We start from the raw sequence: 17,833 nt of genomic DNA on the forward strand, positions 1-17,833 counted from the left end.
GCCAGCCAGGAGTACATTGGAAGAGTCAAGTCTAGAGGTAAAGAGGGGATGGATGGGAGATGAGAGATGCAGGAAGAGCGTAAGAGTTAACTTGGGCCATGCAGTGAAAAGCAGAGCAAGTTGTTTACGTTTTGACCATTTTTAGTTTGATTCTTGCCTTCAGAGTGAACTGATCAGTTAGTTTACAGGAGATGGTTTGTAAATGTTATTTAAAGGAAGGGTTTGGAAGTGCCTCCTTTGTTGTACCTTTGGCAACAGAATGAAAACTTTTATGGCCGCGCCCAAGGTCCTTGCTCATACTCACCAGTACCACATAGATAGAGCGCCATCTAAAGAGGAGGGGGTGTCATTACACCGCAGAACCTCATTGTCCAGTGTTGGTTCAGTACGACTATCTTACAGCACCATCCAGTGGTGAAAAGCAGTGAAAGCGCTTCATGTGGAAAACAGTTGACGAGGAATCAGCATGCATGTATATGGAAATACATAACAGCCCGTGAAAGTATATCGCACCGTGAGAAGTTCCAAGGGTGAAAATACCATTTTAAACTACTTGTCAACTCTTGCCCTTGCCTCTAGCCCCCCACGCCCCTGTCTTTAGTACCCCCCGCCCAACCCCCCACCCCTCCATGACCCAGCCTCTAGCCTCCCGTGCCCTTGCCAACTCCCAGCCCTGTCTCCCGGCCTCCGTTCTTACCTGGGTCCTCAGGGTCTGTTCCTCAGTGACTTCTGGCTTCGCTCCTGGGCTTGTACAACAACATCTAGAGGCAGAGGTTGGTCAGTGCCGATAGCTGCTGACTGCGTCTACCAAGCTGTGCCACCAGGTGGAGCCTGGTCAATCCTTTTTGGGGAAAAAGCATTGTGCACTGAGGTGAGTACAGTACTATAATTTTTTTTTTTATAAAAGAATTTTGAAAATACAATGAACATTATATTTAGTGATTGGTTTAGCAAATTATTTCAGCTCGGAATGCAAAGTGCCTCACATGTACGATACAGCATTTCAACACTCTTTTCTCTTCCTGGCAAGAAATGTCTGAAGGGACCTAACTCAGGCCTTAACATTGATTCCTGTGGGAACCCACGATTCACTGAAAGTTGCTTCCCTTAAAAGTTGTGATTTTCAAGGATGCAACTACAACTTTAAGTGAGGACTTACTGTCGTGAGAGAATGCTGCTTTGCTGGAGGTGCCAACTTTTGGATGAGACATTACACTAAGGCCCCTGACTGCCCCTTTTGGGTAGATATTTAAAAAAAGAGCCCGGCGTCCTGGCCAATATTTATCTCTCCATCAGCATCACAAAAAGCAGGTTGTGGTCATTATCAAATTGCTGTTTGTGGGAGCTTGCTGTGTGCAAATTAGCTGCCACATTTGCTAGATTATGACAGTGGCTACACTTGAGAAAGGACTTTATTGGCTTTAAAATGCTTTGAGATGCCCAGTACTTGTGAAAGGCACTAATATAAATGCAAGTCTTTTTACTACCCTCCCCCATAATGTTGCAGGAACTCTATTTCACAGATGGCTCACTGCAGAAGAGCCATTCCCTTTGTACTCTGCTCCTCCAGTCACTGCACTTGCAGTTGTGAGGGGCGTTCATTGGGGTGGGGGTGGGGGGGAGTGGGAGCAGGGCCTGGGATTGTTGGTGAAAAATTAGAGTTTTGTTGGGAGCTGGAGTTTCAGCATATTCACACCCTAAGTGAAAGGGTCGCTTTACTAGACCTTTATAATTGGGCGACTGGAATCGGTGATCCATTGGCTGATTCATGAGGGAGAATCCACGCTTCTTTACTCCACAATATATCAAGTTGCAGGGTTCCCAAGAGCAGTCCTCAGAAAAGCACTGCTGGGAAACGTGATCCCTGACACCTTATTAGCTCAGTGCTACACTCAGAAGCAAAAAACGTTGGCATTTGTGTAGTGCCTTTCACAACCTCGGGGTATCGCAAAGCGCTTTCCAGCCAATTGAGTACTTTTTGTGTTCATTGTTGTAATGCAGGAAGCACAGCAGCCAATATGCGCACAGCAAGACCCCACAAGCCACAAATTTGATCAGCTATTTTAGTGGTGCTGGTTGAGACTTAGATATGGCCATGTATACTGGGGGGAAAACTCCCCTGCTCCTCTACAAGTAGTGTCATGGGGTCTTTTATGTCCAATGGAGAGAGCAGAGGGGGCTTGGATTCAACGTCTCATCCAAAATGTTGCTTGGGACGCGGTCCTTCATTACTGACAATGAAGTGTCCGTCTAGATTGTTAGAGTCTAAGAAATATGAGCAGGAACAGGGCATATGGCTGCTCAAGTCTGTTCTGCCATTCAATAAGATCATGGCTGATTGTTGTCCTGAATTCCAGTTTTCTGCCCAATCCCTTGATTCCCTTTAATGCCCAAAAATCTCCACCTCAAATATACTCGACAACTGTGTATTCACAGCCCCTTGCAGCACAGGATTTCCAAGATTCTCAACCTTCTGAGTGAAGAAATTTCTCCTCATCTCAGTCTAAAATGGGAAGCCCCCTTATCCCGAGACTGTCCCCCACCTCCACCAGTTCCAGACTCTGCAGCCAGAGGGAGTAGCCTCTCTGCATCTGCCCTGCCAAGCCCTCTCAGAAACTTGCATGTTTCGCAGAGTGCACAAGTGTTTAGAATGGGACTTAAAACACAACCATCTGACTGAAGTTTACATGGTTGATCACATAAAGTACAAAAATAAATCAAGAAATGTTGGGATGAAAATGTTGAATGGGGTGTGCTGTTATATTTTCATCATGAGTACAAACGCAAGGGTTACATCAAACTACAACACTGGCATCTACCCAGCAATGTGGAAAACTGTCCAGGTATGTCCTGGCCACAAAAAGTAGGATAAATCCAACCCGGCCAATTATTGCCCCATCAGTCTACCCTTGGTCATCAGCAAAGTGATGGAAAGGGGCTGTCGACGCTGCTATTGAACAGCACTTGCTCAGCAATGACCTGCTTACTGACACCCAGTTTGGGTTCTGCCACAGTCACTCAGCTCTTGACCTCATTACAGCCTTGGTCCAAACATGGACAAAAGAGCTGAACTCGAGAGGTGATAGTGACTGCCCTTGACATCAAGGCAGCATTTGACCAAATGTGGCATCAGGAGCCTTGGCAAAACTCGAGTGGAATTGGGCTGGAATTGGTTCCAGTTGTTGGAGTCATACCGAGCACAAAGGAAGGTGGTTGTTGGAGGTCAATCATCTCAGTTCCTGGGCATCACTGCAGGAGCTCCTCAGGGTAGTGTACCTGGCCTAAGAATCTTCAGCTGCTTCATCAGTGACCTTCCCTCTATTGTAAGGTCAGAAGTAGGGATGTTCTCACAATGTTCACTATTCCCGGCAACTCAATACTGAAGCAGTCCATGTCCAAATGCAACAAATCTGGACGATATCCAGGTTTAGGTTGATAAGTGGCAAGTAACGTCTCGCCACAGAAGTGTGAGGCAATGACCATCTCCTACTAAAGGGAATCTGACATTCAATGGTGTTAACTTCACTGATTTCCTCGCTATCATTGACCAGAAATTGAACTGGACTAGCCAAATAAATATTGTCGATACAAGGGCAGGCCAGAGGCTGGGAATTCTGCAGCGAGTAACTCTCTACCTGACTCCCCAAAGCCTGTCCACCAGTCAGGAGTGAGGTGGAATATTCTGCACTTGCCTGGATGAGTGTAGCTCCAGCTACACTCAAGAAGGTGAAGACCATTCAGAGCAAAGCAGCCGACTTCATTGGCAGCTCATCCACTACCTTCAACATCCATTCCCTCCACCATCGACGCACAGTGGCAGCAGTGTGTGTACCATCTACAAGATGCACTGCAGCAACTCACCAAGCCTCCTTTGACAGCACCTTCCAAACCTGTGACCTCTACCACCTAGAAAGACAAGGGCAGCAGATGCATGGGAACACCACCAAATTCCCCTCCAAGCCGCACATCATCCGGACTTGGAAATATATCACCGTTCCTTCACTGCCGCTGGGTCAAAATCCTGAAACTCCCTCCCTAACAGCACAGTGGGTGTACCTACACCCCATGGACTGCAGTGGTTCAGGAAGGCAGCTCACCACCACCTTCTTGAAGGCAATTAGCGATGGATGGCTTTGCAATCGATGCCCAAATCCCACGAAAGAGAATAAATTTTAAAAACTGTATTTCTCTTAAATTGATAAAAACAGGACAGCTGTAAGTATAGTTGGGCAAAGACTAGAAATATGTCAATAATTCTTGGATATGTTGTCAAAAACTGAGTTACTGCAGACAAAGAAATAAGAATCATAGCATGTTGATCAATTTAGGTCCACAATTATAGTTTTAAAAATGGGGAGTATCACCTTAACCACCTGGAGACACTCCCCCCTCAGCTCCATGTAATTCTCTACTGATTGGCCAATTGAAAGGATTGTGAACTAGTGTGGTCTCCTGAATGACACTGTGAACTTTGTTCTTCCTCCCCCCACCTATAACTATAGAAATACACAATTGGAAATGAACACAGCTAAATTTATTTATCCAACTTGATGGAAGAATGCGGTATTTATAAAAACACCAAAGGATCATTGTTGCATATTTAAAAAAAAAACCACACTGGTTGTCCAGTTCAGTAATGTAACCTCCTTCACCTTCCCCGGTTGGTGAGCTGCATGTCCAGCTAGTTAAATATTCTTGTTAATAAAATTGTGCAATGCTGGGAAAAGTCAGTTTGAATGTGGTCGTTCAGTGCAGCGGAGCTAACAAGAACAGTCAGGGCCTTTTAGCTTCTCATTATTCACTTTATTTCATTGAGACTTGTATTTGCTGCCTACCTTGCACTTATGTCAATCAAACCTAATGGGCTGTCAGGTAAATACCTTTAATTTTTTAAAGGCATTGATTTTGTCTATTCTTCAAACATGTGGATTTTCACTCTTTATTAAGAAGACAGGTGATACATTTTGTCCTTACATATTGATTTTGGGAGACTCGGTAGTTTTACTGGATATTGTATATATTTCCTTTGCCTCATTGCAATTTAATTTGTACAACACACGAGGCACAAATCGTTCAAAATTAAACATTCTTCAGTGATTTTGCTTGCACGTTAGTCATTTGTGAGCTCTCGTGTCTCTGCACAAACGAACCTTTGTAGGAACTTCTCCACCCTTCCTTCTGTCTGCACTGTTCCCCCTCCTCCCAAGGACTAATTGTTTTGAGCAACAGGTGAAGGTAGCTGTTTCACGCTGCTACACGAGTGGTGTTCGCCACTCACAGGATGCTGCTGTCAAGCCAAAAAGATGTTCTGCCTATCTCTCAAATGAGTAATGTGGTGTATGAATTTCAGTGCTGGTGTGATGCTAGGTATGTAGGCCGTAGGTACCAAAGATTGGTGGATTGCCCTGGGCAAATCAGAGTTAATCTGCCTGGATTGAATTCAGCAAAGCTCAGCAGTTAACTGTTAATCATCAGTTAACTGGTGCATTCTCCATGGCAACGTATCTGCCAATCAGAGTCCACTTGCCAGCCAATCGGCACACTCTTCTCATGAAGTACAAATTGTTGTCTCCTTTACGTTTGGTATTCTTGTGAATTGTCCTGATGAGTGCAAGACAACAAACTTTTCAACAACGTATCTTTCTTCAGCAGTACTCAAGTTCTATACTACCAAAATAACTATTACTAATTATTTTGCTTTCATCCCTCCAATCCTGCCAGGCACCTCCAGTTCATGAATGTTTCAAAAATTCCCATCTCACCTTTTGGCTGCTTCACTTACCCCACAGACCAGCTTAGTATAATTCAACCCATCCAGCATTTGACATCAACAACAGTCTCCCCACACTCTACATTATCATCCCCTTACGCCCACTCAACAGCATCTTGACCGTGCATCAGCTTGCAAGAGTCCTGTACAGCCCTACATCCCCTCTCCCATAATCTCTCTTGCCCTTTCACTGAAATATTATCTATTATTCAACTTCCTGCCCTTCCTACCACTTCCCCCCTCATTTCCTGTCCACTTTGCCCACTCTTTTTTTGCTCTCCTTCATTTGCCCCCACTGGCTCTCTGCCCGGCTTGTGCTCCCCCCCCCCCCCCGGCTGCTCTACCTCAGCCATGCTGCTACCTATCCCCTTCCAGTGGCACATAACCTTCTGCTCCTCTCCATTCACTTCCCCATTTTGCTCCTCTCTTTCTGCCTTCTCCCTTCAGTTCATGCTTGCTCTCTTGCTCCCTCTTCCCCATTTTACCTCTTTTTCCCCCTCTGCCTTGGAATTGAATTTTACAGCTCCCCACACCTCACATGAGTGTGTCTCTCTGGGAGCACGCAAAATATATCGGGTAGCTAGCCCACTGCTTTCCTGCCCACCCCCGACCCAGTCCCCCCATAATACAAGGAGGTGGAGTGGTTAAGAGGCCCACTTTGCCCTTTTGAGGCCCTTAAGTGGCCAATTATCAGCTGCTTGAGGACCTCAATCTACCTCTGCTGCTATTATCTGCTGGGCAGTGGAAGGCAGGCGAGAGTGGGAAGGCTGTTTTTTTTCACTAAAGTTGCTGAAAGAGTGGTGAAGAAGGGGGAGTATATCACTTTTGGGGGGGGCACCAACCCCCCTTTGAACCTCCCTGCCTGGCCTCCCAAACCCTCCTCCCCAACCGCCTTCTCTAGCGTACCCGATCCCTCCCCATCCGATAAGCCCCGATTGCTCTTTTTTTTTGTGTGCGTGTGGACTTGCTTGCCGTCCCACTAACGCCCACTACTGAGTCCTGGGATTACAAGAGCTGCCGGCCAATCAGATTGGTCGGCAGCTCTAGAGGGTGGGACTTGCATCTACTGCAGGTCGGAAGTCCCACTCTGTGCAGTGGTCAGGCCACCCGCTATGTAATATCGCCTTTTATAAAGCCAGCCAGTTTGCCCCCTTGTAAAATTCAGCCCCTCTTTTCCCCTCTTTACCTTGTATTGGTTAGCGTGCTGTAACACGGGTCATGGATATTGGGTCATGTCCAGTATCTTATCCGATGAGCTATTCTTTGCGTGATTGTACACAGAGTGTCAGCCCATTGTTGGATTGTTGTGGACTGAGTTTGATTTGTCCTCACCTGCTAGTCACTCTGGACACTCCCTCATGAGTCAGTGGAGCGTGATTAAGAGTACAAACCATGGCTGCTGCGTGTGCTTTCGGGTTGCCTTTGAGTTTGCACTGGTTAACCAGGATATTTTATGCTAAAATTTGGAGCAATTTTTTGTTGTTTTGCTGCTGCCATTTGCACCATGAGATCCACTCCCATTGCTTTAGGTTTCTTAGGTAGCTTTATTGAATAATGAATGCCTTGAGTCCCTTGGAACGTATCTTTTTGGTATATCTTTGACAAATTTCTATTATCGCTTCTAATTCTGTTTCTCCAAGGGTTTTTAAGATTGTCCCTTGCTATTACATCTATGCCTGGAACTTTTCCTGTGTTCATCAATTTCACATCATTCTTTACCTTGGATATTATAATGTTGGGTCCTCCTGTTCTGAAGCAGTTACTAAGGGTATCAGGGCAACAGTACTGACTGATTTCTGTAACACCTTTCTTGTACTGAAACATACCAAGGTGCTTCACAGGAGCATTATAAAACTAAGTATGACTCTGAACCGCATGAGGCGATATTAGGTGAGCTTGGTTGAAGAGGCAAGTTTTAAGGAGTGTCTTGAAGGAGGAAGTGAGCTGGAGTGTAAGGATGGTATTCCATAGCTTGTGGCCTAGGCAACTGAAGGCTCTGCTACCTATAGTGGAGCAATTAAAATTGGGGATGCTTAAGAGGCCCGAATTAAGCGAGCACAGCTATCTTGGAGGCTTGTAGGGTTGCAGGAGATTAGAGATGGGGGGTGCAATGTGAGGCTATGGAGGGATTTGAAAACCAAGATGAGATTTTTAAAATTGAGATGTCGCTTGACTGGGAACCAATGTCAGTCAGTGAGCATAGCGGTGAAAGGCGAATGGGACTTGGTGCAAGTTAGGACACGGGCAGCAGAGTTTTGGGTGACCTCAAGTTTACTGGAGACCAGCCCAGGTGTGTGTGTGGGAATAGTCAAGTCTAGAGGTAATGAAGGCACGTGTGAAGGTTTCAGCAGCAGATGAGCCGAGACAGGATAGAAGTTGGGTGGTGTTTCGGAGGCTGAATTAGGCAGCCTGTATGGCGTTGTGAAAATAAGGTCAGAAGCTCATCTCTGGTTCAAATATGGCATCAAGATTGTGAGCAGACTGGCTTATTTGGACTGTTGCCAGGGAGAGGGGTGATACTCGTGGATAGAGATTAAGGTGAGGGGCTGATAATGCACAGCTGGGGAGTGGGAAATATAACTTAGCTAATATGGTGAGGCTGGGCTGCAAGTTTTCCAGTTTTATTACTTTCCAGTATTTCCTCCTCCAGATGATGTGAAATTGGTGTAGGCTGGTGCTGGTTAGAATCGATAGCCCCAATTTTTAGCTCTTGGCTGGAGGCGTGCTGGCTTTTCTTGTAGATGACAGAGGAGCAGACCTGTTCTTCTTGGGCCAAAAGCCATCAAATATAAATGGTGTTATCGTTGGGGTCCAACTGCCTTGCCTGACAGGGAAACCCCCACAGTGGTCTGTGAAAGCCGTGAGTCAAAATTGTGGTCAGGCCCCAATGATATTGTCTGCATGTTGTAAGAAAGGTCCACGTCCCACTCCCTGCCTCAAAAATAGACAGGTTAAAATTCCAGCTTTAGGAAGGCTGTGGGATTGCAGTGGTCAAGTTACTGAAGCTATTTTAACTGCCCACTTTCCTGGTTTCTGTTGGCAGGCAGGGTAAAATTGGCCCCAAGGATGGAGGCAATTTTCTCCTACTAAACCTGCAAAAAGTGGATGGATGGCTCTTACTTACTGATGCTCACTTGATGACACGTAGTGATAATTTCCCTTATAGTCACACATTTTCTCACTATCCATACTGGTCCACAACAAGATTTAGTGACAATCTTTGGGGCACGCACATGTGGACACACACACCACCATCAACAACAACTTAAATCTATGTAGTGCCTTTAAAGTAATAACGTTTCCCAAGGCACTTCAAAGAAATATTATGAAGCAAAAATTTGATACCGAGCCATGTAAAGAGATGTTGGGTCAAGTGGCCAAAAGCTTCGTCAAAGGGGTAGGGTTTAAGGAGTATCTTAAAGGACAAAATGAAGTGGAGATGTTTAGGGAGGGAGTTCCAGAGCTTGGGGCCCAGGCAGATGAAGGTACGGCCACCAATAGTGGAGCGATTAAATCAGGAATGCACAAGAGGCCAGAATTAGGGTGTAGATATTTTAGAGGGTCCTTTGGTTGGAGAAGATTACAGGGCAAGGCGCTGGAGGGATTTGAAAGACAAGGGTGAGGATTTTAAAATCAAGACATTGCTTCCGGGAGCCGATTTAAATCAGTGAGCACTGGGGTGACCAGCGTACAGAATTTGGTATGAATTGGGAATGGAGCTGCATAATTTTGGTGGTTGTTGAGTTTGCAGAGGGTAGAATTTGGGGACAGGCCAGGAGTACATTGGAATAGTTCAGTATAGAGATAACAAAGGCATGGATAAGGGTTTCCAATGCACGTAATAGAGATGGGCGAAGTTGGGCATTCCTAGAGTAGAAAATAGGTGGTCTTGGTGTGACTATGTGGTTGGAAGTTCAACTTGGGCCAAATGTAACACCAAGGCTTTCTTCAGCCTCAGAATCTTGCCAGGGGAAGAGATGAAGTGAGTGTTAAGGGAATGGAGTTTGTGGTGGAGATCGAAAACAATGACCTAGAAATTATCAGCATCTATGATTGGGTAGCTCATCACAAAGCAAAAACGTTGCACTGAAATGAGAATGACCGAGTGGGTTCCTCTGGCCTCGTACTGAAGCAAGTGTTAGGGGACTTGCACAGGCTTGTGTGTCATTGCTGAAGTAAGTGATTTGGTAAGATTGTGGGGATCTGGAGGAGGAATGGCTAAATCTCAGTGCAGCCAGGGTTGGCAAAGAACATTGCAGTCTCTGCAGTATTATGGGGTGCGGGTGGTGGGGGTGCGGAAATCAGGTGGTGTCAGAGGGGGAAGTTTGGCTGAAGGGAGATCAAGGAGGTCGGAGTCTGGCCTGAAGTCTGAGATCTCGGGATGGGGATTGGCGGTGAGTTAAGATGAGCGCTGACCTTTTTTCCATTTTGTGCTGCTTAGTGTTGGTTTTACTGGAGGTGATCAGTGCCTCAGACACAAGGCTAATGAGGAAGCAGAAGCAAGCATCAGGCCTCTTTTATCTGCATAAATTAATCCTCTAACCCCTGCTGCTGACTTGGGTAGAGGACTGCTCTTGATGTGTGGCAAGGCCCGCACCAGCTTTGAGTAAACGCAACATGGCAGCAATGTTGGGGCAAATGGGGCTCATAGTGCCAAAAGCCCAGATGCTTTGGAGCTCAATTTCTAGTTTAGTAGCTTTGATTTTCTCAATATTGGAGGCGATTTCTGCTCGTGAAGCAGTCTAATAATCTGATTGGTGCTTGCACGCTGTATCAGAAGTGGAAAAGACAGCAATAGCAAAAACCTGCCATTATTCATAAAAGTGTGAATATCAATTTACTATGCAGCTTTTCACTAACAGTTGTGATTCATTTGTTGGAAGGAATCGCAGAATAAGGTTAGTACATGCAAGTTGAAAAGGGGTGGAGGGGAGACAAACACATCAGCAGATTTGTCTGCTCATTGTCATTACTTAATCCATGCTTAGTCAGGGAATTAATAACCCACGTGACAACTGCTGTTGGCATCCCCAGACACTAGTTGGAGGCCATTACATGCTCTGCTTTTCTCTCCGGTCCTCTCGCCTCTTCTCTCATGTTGAGAATTTCGAAGCAACATCTCTTTTTTAAAAAAAATGTCATTCTTAGAGTGATGCAAACAAAACTAGAAGGAAAATAATGAGTGAGTAACCTTTCTTTTACTATCCGAAACTTTGTTAGTTATAACTTGGTGCGTTTGTTTGCATTTATCTGTGCCCTCAGCAACAGAGATCTTGAACTTGATTAACTATGGTGGAAAATCCAGACTTGAAGCATATTTGGCATCAGGGAAATGATTTTGTTCCATGCTTTTGGTCCAATTTTCTCCTCCTCCTTCATTGGATTTTTTTTTTGTTTCAGTAAAATTAGTTGTTTGTCAGCAGCGTTGACCAGTCTTGGCTTAAGTTCTCTGGTTTGCAGTTACAGGAAGAATTTGAAGCACATGCACTTTTTATTATTTATTTTGCTGTCAAGATGTTAAAAGTAAATTCTTCAGCTTATTTTCAATTTTACTTATCCTTCTGCTCCAGTACTTCCCTGGTCTCCTGCAAATGTTGATGGATAGCTCAATGTTGGCTTGTGTGTGTAAAAAAAAAAAAAAGCCCAATGTGATTTGTCCTTCCCTTTCATAGCTCCCACTCTGACTCCACACAGCCAAGATTCAGTCTAGGGGCAGATGTTTGTGTGAATTCTCGGGCATACAGAAAACAATTGGGTATCTTTCAAGTTGGGTGTTTGACTAGACACTCTGTCTGGATCGCACGTCTCCTCTGCCAGCTCCTGTTTTTTCACCTCTCAAATGGACCACGTTCCAGGGGAGGATAAAGAAAATGCTTCAAAGGCACTCCAAAGCTCTCCTTGAAGTGCGGCAGTATTGACGTTAATGGCTGGGAGGAGCTTGCTACCAATCGTTCAAAGTGGCGACATCTTGTCTTCAAGCTCTGGGTCACAATGTCTTAATGACGAGTCATAGTGGCAGCAGAGAAGGAAAGAAAAGGAAGCAAATCCTGCACTCCTGATCCCACTACCCCATGGGATATCCTGCCGCATGTGCCCAAAGATCTGCTGGTCACAAATCAGGTGGTACAGTCACATAAAGACCCATAGCACAAACTCATGATTGGGTAGTCGTTACCCTTGAATCAAGAGACAGCTGATGATTTGAGTAGATTCAGAACCGGTGCGAGATGTTTTATTGCACACTTATTGCTTTGATTTTTGTAGGGGGTGTTGCACTGGACTTCGTCAATCTTGCAAGTCAGTAATTTCTACAACTCCTTTTGACCCAAATATTAACAGTGCCCAATGGATTGTTATATCCTTCCAAGAATGTATGAATCTGAGCTACTGGGTCAGGACGGATAGCGAGAGTCAGCTCTGAAAAATTAAAAGAAGAGTTATCTGGCATTCCTTTCAGACATATTGCAGTGGTCAATTAAAGAGCAACAATTGGCAATCTTGAAAGAGATGCTTGCAGTCTGCTGAGAGAGATTAGTGATGGGAAGGGAGCTCTGAGTTTATTTATTTTACATCAGGAAGGTGGTGGAGTAGTGGTATTGTCGCTGGATTAGTAATCCAAAGGCCCAGGGTAATGCTCTGCAGACCCGGGTTCGAATCCCACCATGGCAGAAGATGAAATTTGAATTCAATAAAAATCTGGAATTGAAAGTCTAATGATGACCGTGAAACTGTTGTGGTAAAAACCCACCTGGAAATATGCCATCTTTACCTGGTCTGGCCTGGCCTACACTTGACTCCTGACCCACAGCAATATGGTTGACCCCTAACTGCCCTCTGAAATGGCCTAGCAAGCCACTCAGTTGTATCAATCTGCTAAAGAGCCTAAAGGCATGGAACCAGATGGACCACCCAACATCAGCCTAGGTACTGGAAACAACAACTGCAAATTCAGCCCTGTCAACCCTGCAAAGTCCTCCTTACTTGGCCAGTGTCAAAATTGGGAGAGCTGTCTCAGAGTAGCCAAGCAACAGTCTGACATCATACTCTCATACCTTCCAATGTCCCAGACATCACCATCAGCAGAGGTGGTGGCACAGTGGTATACAGTTGCCCTGGGAGTCTTCAACATCACCTCTGCACCCCATGAAGTCTCATGGCATCAGGTCAAACATGGACAAGGAAACCTCCTGCTGATGACTAGGTACTGCGCCCCCCCCCCCCCCCCCCCCCCCCCCACCCCCCCCCCCCCCCCAACAAGCTGATGAATCAGTACTCCTCCATGTTGAACATCACTGAGGGTGGCAAGGGCAGGGAATGTACTCCGGGTGGGAACTTCAATGTCCGTCACTAAGAGTGGGTTAGTAGCACCACTATTGACAGAATCTGAAAGGACAATGCTGCAGACCCAGTCTAGCAGCTGGTGGTGAGGGAACCATTGAGAGAAAAACATACTTCACCTCATCCTCACCAATGTGCTGCAGATGGATCTGTCCCTGACGGTACTGGTAGAAGTGACCACTGCACAGCCCTTCTGGAGACAAAGTCCCATCTTCACATTGAGGGCACCCTCCATTGTGTTGTGTGGCACTACTACTGTGTTAAATGGGATAGGTTTTGAACGGATCGAGCAACTCGAGACTGGGCATCCATGAAGTGCAGTGAACCATCAGCAGCAGCAAAATTATACTTAATCACCATCTGTAACCCCATGGCCTGGCTTACCCACCCATTCTACCATTACCATCAAACCAGGGAATTCAATGAAGAGTGCAGGAGGGCATGCCAGGAGCAGTACCAGGCACACCCAGAAATGAGGTGTCAACCTGGTGAAGCTATAACACAGGACTACTTGTATGCCAAACAGCATAAGCAGCAAGTGATAGACAAAGCTAAGTGATCCCACAACCAATGGTTCAGATCTAAGCTCTGCAGTCCTGCCACATTCAATTGTGAATAGTGGTGGACAACTGAGCAACTCAACTGGAGGAGGAGGCTTCACAAATATCCCCATCCTCAATGATGGGGGATCCCAGCACATCAGTGCAAAAGATAAGGCTGAAGCATTTGCAACAATCTTCAGCCAGAAATGTCGAGTGGATGATCCATCTCTGCCTTCTCTGGAGATCCCCAGCATTACAGATGCCAGTCTTCAGCTAGTTCGATTCACTCCACATGATATCAAGAATTGGCTGAAGGCACTGGATACTGCAAAGGCTATGGGCCCTCACAATATTGCAGCAATAGTACTGAAGACTTGTGCCAGAACTTACCATGCCCCTAGCCAAGCTGTTCCAATGCAGCTACAACACTGGCATCTACCCGGCTATGTGGAAAATTGCCCAGGTATGTCCTGTACACACGAAGCAGCACAAATCCAACCAGGCCAATTATCGCCCCATCAGTCTACTCTGGTCATAGGTAAAGTGATAGAAAGGTCATCAACAGTGCTATCAAGTGGCACTTGCTTAGCAATAACCTGCTCACTGACACTCAGTTTGGGTTCCGCCAGGGTCACTCAATTCTTGACCTCATTACAGTCTTGGTTTGAACATGGACTAAGGCACTGAACTCCAGAGGTGAGGTGAGAGTGACTGCCCTTGACATCAAGGCAGTATTTGACCAAGTGTGGCATCAAGGAGCCCTAGCAAAACTGGAGTCAATTGGAATCGGGGGAAACTCTCTGCTGGTTGGAGTCATATCTAGCACAAAGGAAGATGTTTGTGGTTGTTGGAGGTCAATCATCTAGTTCCAGGACATCACTGCAGGAGTTTCTCAGGGTAGTGTCCTAGGCCCAACTATCTTCAGCTGCTTCAATGCCCTTTATTCCATCATAAGGTCAGAAGTGGAGATGTTCGCTGATGATTGCACAAGGTTCACCATTTGTGATTCTTCAGATACTGAAGCAGTCCATATCCAAATGCAGCAAGACCTGGGCAATACCCAGGCTTGGGCTGACAAGTGGCAAGTAACATTGCCTGGCACTTATGTGGCATGAATGACTATCTCCAACGAGAGAGAATCTAACCATCGGCCCTTGATATTTAATGACATTGCATTTGCTGAATCCTGCGCTATCGCCATCCCGGGGGTTATCATTGACCAGAAACTGAACTGGACTAGCCAGATAAACACTACCTGCAAAAGTAGGTCAGGGGCTAGGAATCCTGTGGCGAGTAACTCACCTCCTGACTCCCCAAAGCCTGTTCGCCATCTACAAGGCACAAGTCAAGAGTGTGGTGGAATACTCCCCATTTACCTGGATGAATGCAGCTCCCACAACAGTCAAAAAGCTTGACATCATCCAGGACAAAGCAGCCCGCTTGATTGGCACCACATCCACAAATATTCACTCCCTCCACCACCAGTGACACACAGTGGCAGCACTGTATACCATCAACAAGATGCACTGTAGGAACCCACCAAGCCTCCTTAGACTACACCTTTCAAATTCACGACTACTAAGGGCAAGGGCAGCAGATGCACGGGTGCACCACCTGGAAGTTCCCGTTCCTTCACTGTCGCTGGGTCAAAACCCTGGGACTCCCTCCCTAATATCACTGTGAGTGTACCCACTTAACGTGGACTGCAGCGGTTCAAGAAGGCAGCTCACCATCACCTTCTCGAGGGAAATTAGAAATGGGCAATTAATGTTGGCCTAGCCAGCAGCACCCCTATCCCATGAATGAAGAGAGAGAAAAAAATGACTGTTACTTCTGATGTAAAGCAGCAGGGGGACTGGTTATCTCAGTTGGTCAGGCTGGCATGTGATTCAACACAGGTTCGATTCCCAGGTAATGGTAAACCACTACCTGGGAATAAAGACAGCCAAGGATGTCTCAGGATGAAGCATCAGCAGACAACAAAGCAAGGACCCGCCTTCTGGCAGGGCACACACGTGACATGATGACTTCCATTGGCACCATGATGCTGTGTGAAGGTCAGGTTTGCAGTTTTATGTTTTGCCACAAGGTGGTGGGACTTTGTCAATGCTGACGTGACTGGCAAAGTCGCAACTGAGCCACACCCAGTAGTATTAAAAGAAAAGGAAATATTGTTTTGTTGTACAGCTTTAAATATAAATTGTGTCCAATGTTTCTAAACCAGCAAATAAAATTGTGCAACGTTTTAGTGCTATTCTTAAACAAATGAATCCGGCTTAAATCTGTCTCTTGCAGGTTTCTCAATTAAATGTTTGCCAGCAACTTGATTTTGCAACAACACATTGAATTTCTAAAAAAAAACCAACTAGCTCAAGTGGCTTGACTCGTCAATCTTTGGTTGCTCAACCATCCACATCCGTACCTGCATGTGAAGGGTTAAATTATGAGGAGGGATTACACAAACCAGTGTTGCATTCCCTGGAATTTGGAAGGTGAAAGGGTGTTTGATTGAAGTTTTCAAGCTGTTAAGGAGAATGCAAGGTGGATGGAGAGAAATTATTTCCACTGCTTGGGGAGTCTCGGACTAGAGAGCATAGTCTCAAAATTAGAGCCAGACTTTCTCAGAATGAAATGAGGGAAACCCTTTGAGACACTCGGGCAGGTACACGACTGGAGTTCTCTTGCGACAATGGCAGTTGATGCTAGATCAGTTGTTAAGCATTATGTACCATCTACAAGATGCACTGTAGGAATTCATCAAGGCTCCTTCCAAACCCACGACCACTACCACCTAGAAGGGCAAGGGCAGCAGATGCATGGGAACATTGCTACCTGCAGGTTCCCCTCCCAAGTCACACACCGTCCTGACTTAGAAATATATCTCTATTCCTTCTGAATAGAAAAGAGCTGAACTGAAAAGAAAGGAGAGCCCAGGAGAGGCTATTAAAGTCTCCAGAACACACAATAGGACAGTGTGTTTGGAAAGGGCTAGGAATCTAACTTCAAGCACATCAGATAAAGGGACAACAAAGAGAAAGGGGATGGGAAATAAAGGACTGAAGGTGTTGTATCTGAGTGCACGCAGTATATGAAATAAGGTAAATGAGCTTGTGGCGCAGATTGAAATTGGCAGGTATGATGTGGTGGGCATTACGGAGACATGGCTGCAAGGGGATCAGGACTGGGAGCTAAATATCCAAGGATATACATCCTATCGAAAAGATAGGCAGGTTGGCAGAGGGGGTGGGGTTGCTTTGTTAGTAAGAAATGAAATTAAATCGATGGCAAGAAATGATGTAGGGTCAGATGATGTAGAATCTGTGTGGGTAGAGTTGAGGAACCGCAAAGGTAAAAAAAACCATAATGGGAGTTATGTACTGGCCTCCGAACAGTAGTCAGGATGTGGGGCACAAGGTACACCAGGAGGTAGAAAAGGCATGTAAGAAAGGCAAGGTTACAGTGATCATGGGGGATTTCAATATGCAGGTAGACTGGGAAAATAAGGTTGGCAGTGGATCCCAAGAAAAGGAATTTGTGGAATGTCTACGAGATGGCTTTTTGGAGCAGCTTGTGGTGGAGCTCACTAGGGAACAGGCAATTCTAGATTTAGTGATGTGTAATGAGGCAGATTTGATAAGGGAGCTTAAGGTGAAGGAACCCTTAGGAGGAAGTGACCATAATATGATAGAATTTACCCTGCAATTTGAGAGGAAAAAGTTGGAGTCAAATGTAATGGTATTACAGTTGAATAAAGGCAATTACAGAGGCATGAGGGAGGAGCTGGCCAGAATTGACTGGGAGATGAGCCTAGCAGGAAAGACAGTGGAACAGCAATGGCAGGAATTTCTGGGAGTAATTTGGGAGACGCAGCAAAAATTCATCCCTAGGAAGAAGGAGCATACTAAAGGGAGGACAAGGCAACCATGGCTGACAAGGTAAGTCAGGGACAGCATAAAAGCTAAAGAGAAAGCATACAATGCAGCGAAGAGCAGTGGGAAACCAGGGGATTGGGAAGCCTACAAAGACCAACAGAGGACAACTAAAAAAGAAATAAGGAGGGAGAAGATTAAATATGAGGGTAAACTAGCCAGTAATATAAAAGAAGATTGCGAGAGTTTTTTTTTTAGATATATAAAGGATAAGAGAGAGGCAAAAGTGGACATTGGGCTGCTGGAAAATGACG

At 45.6% G+C, this 17,833-nt stretch overlaps 1 protein-coding gene across 6 annotated transcripts in view; it reads left to right on the forward strand.

Annotated features, from left to right (window-relative positions):
• The window catches only part of trak1a (trafficking protein, kinesin binding 1a), a 239,424-nt gene that overhangs the window by 105,886 nt on the left and 115,705 nt on the right, over positions 1-17,833 (forward strand). The gene's annotated exons all lie outside the window — the stretch shown is intronic.

Source organism: Carcharodon carcharias, chromosome 3, assembly GCF_017639515.1.
Source record: "Carcharodon carcharias isolate sCarCar2 chromosome 3, sCarCar2.pri, whole genome shotgun sequence".
NCBI classification, from domain to species: Eukaryota; Metazoa; Chordata; class Chondrichthyes; order Lamniformes; family Lamnidae; genus Carcharodon; species Carcharodon carcharias.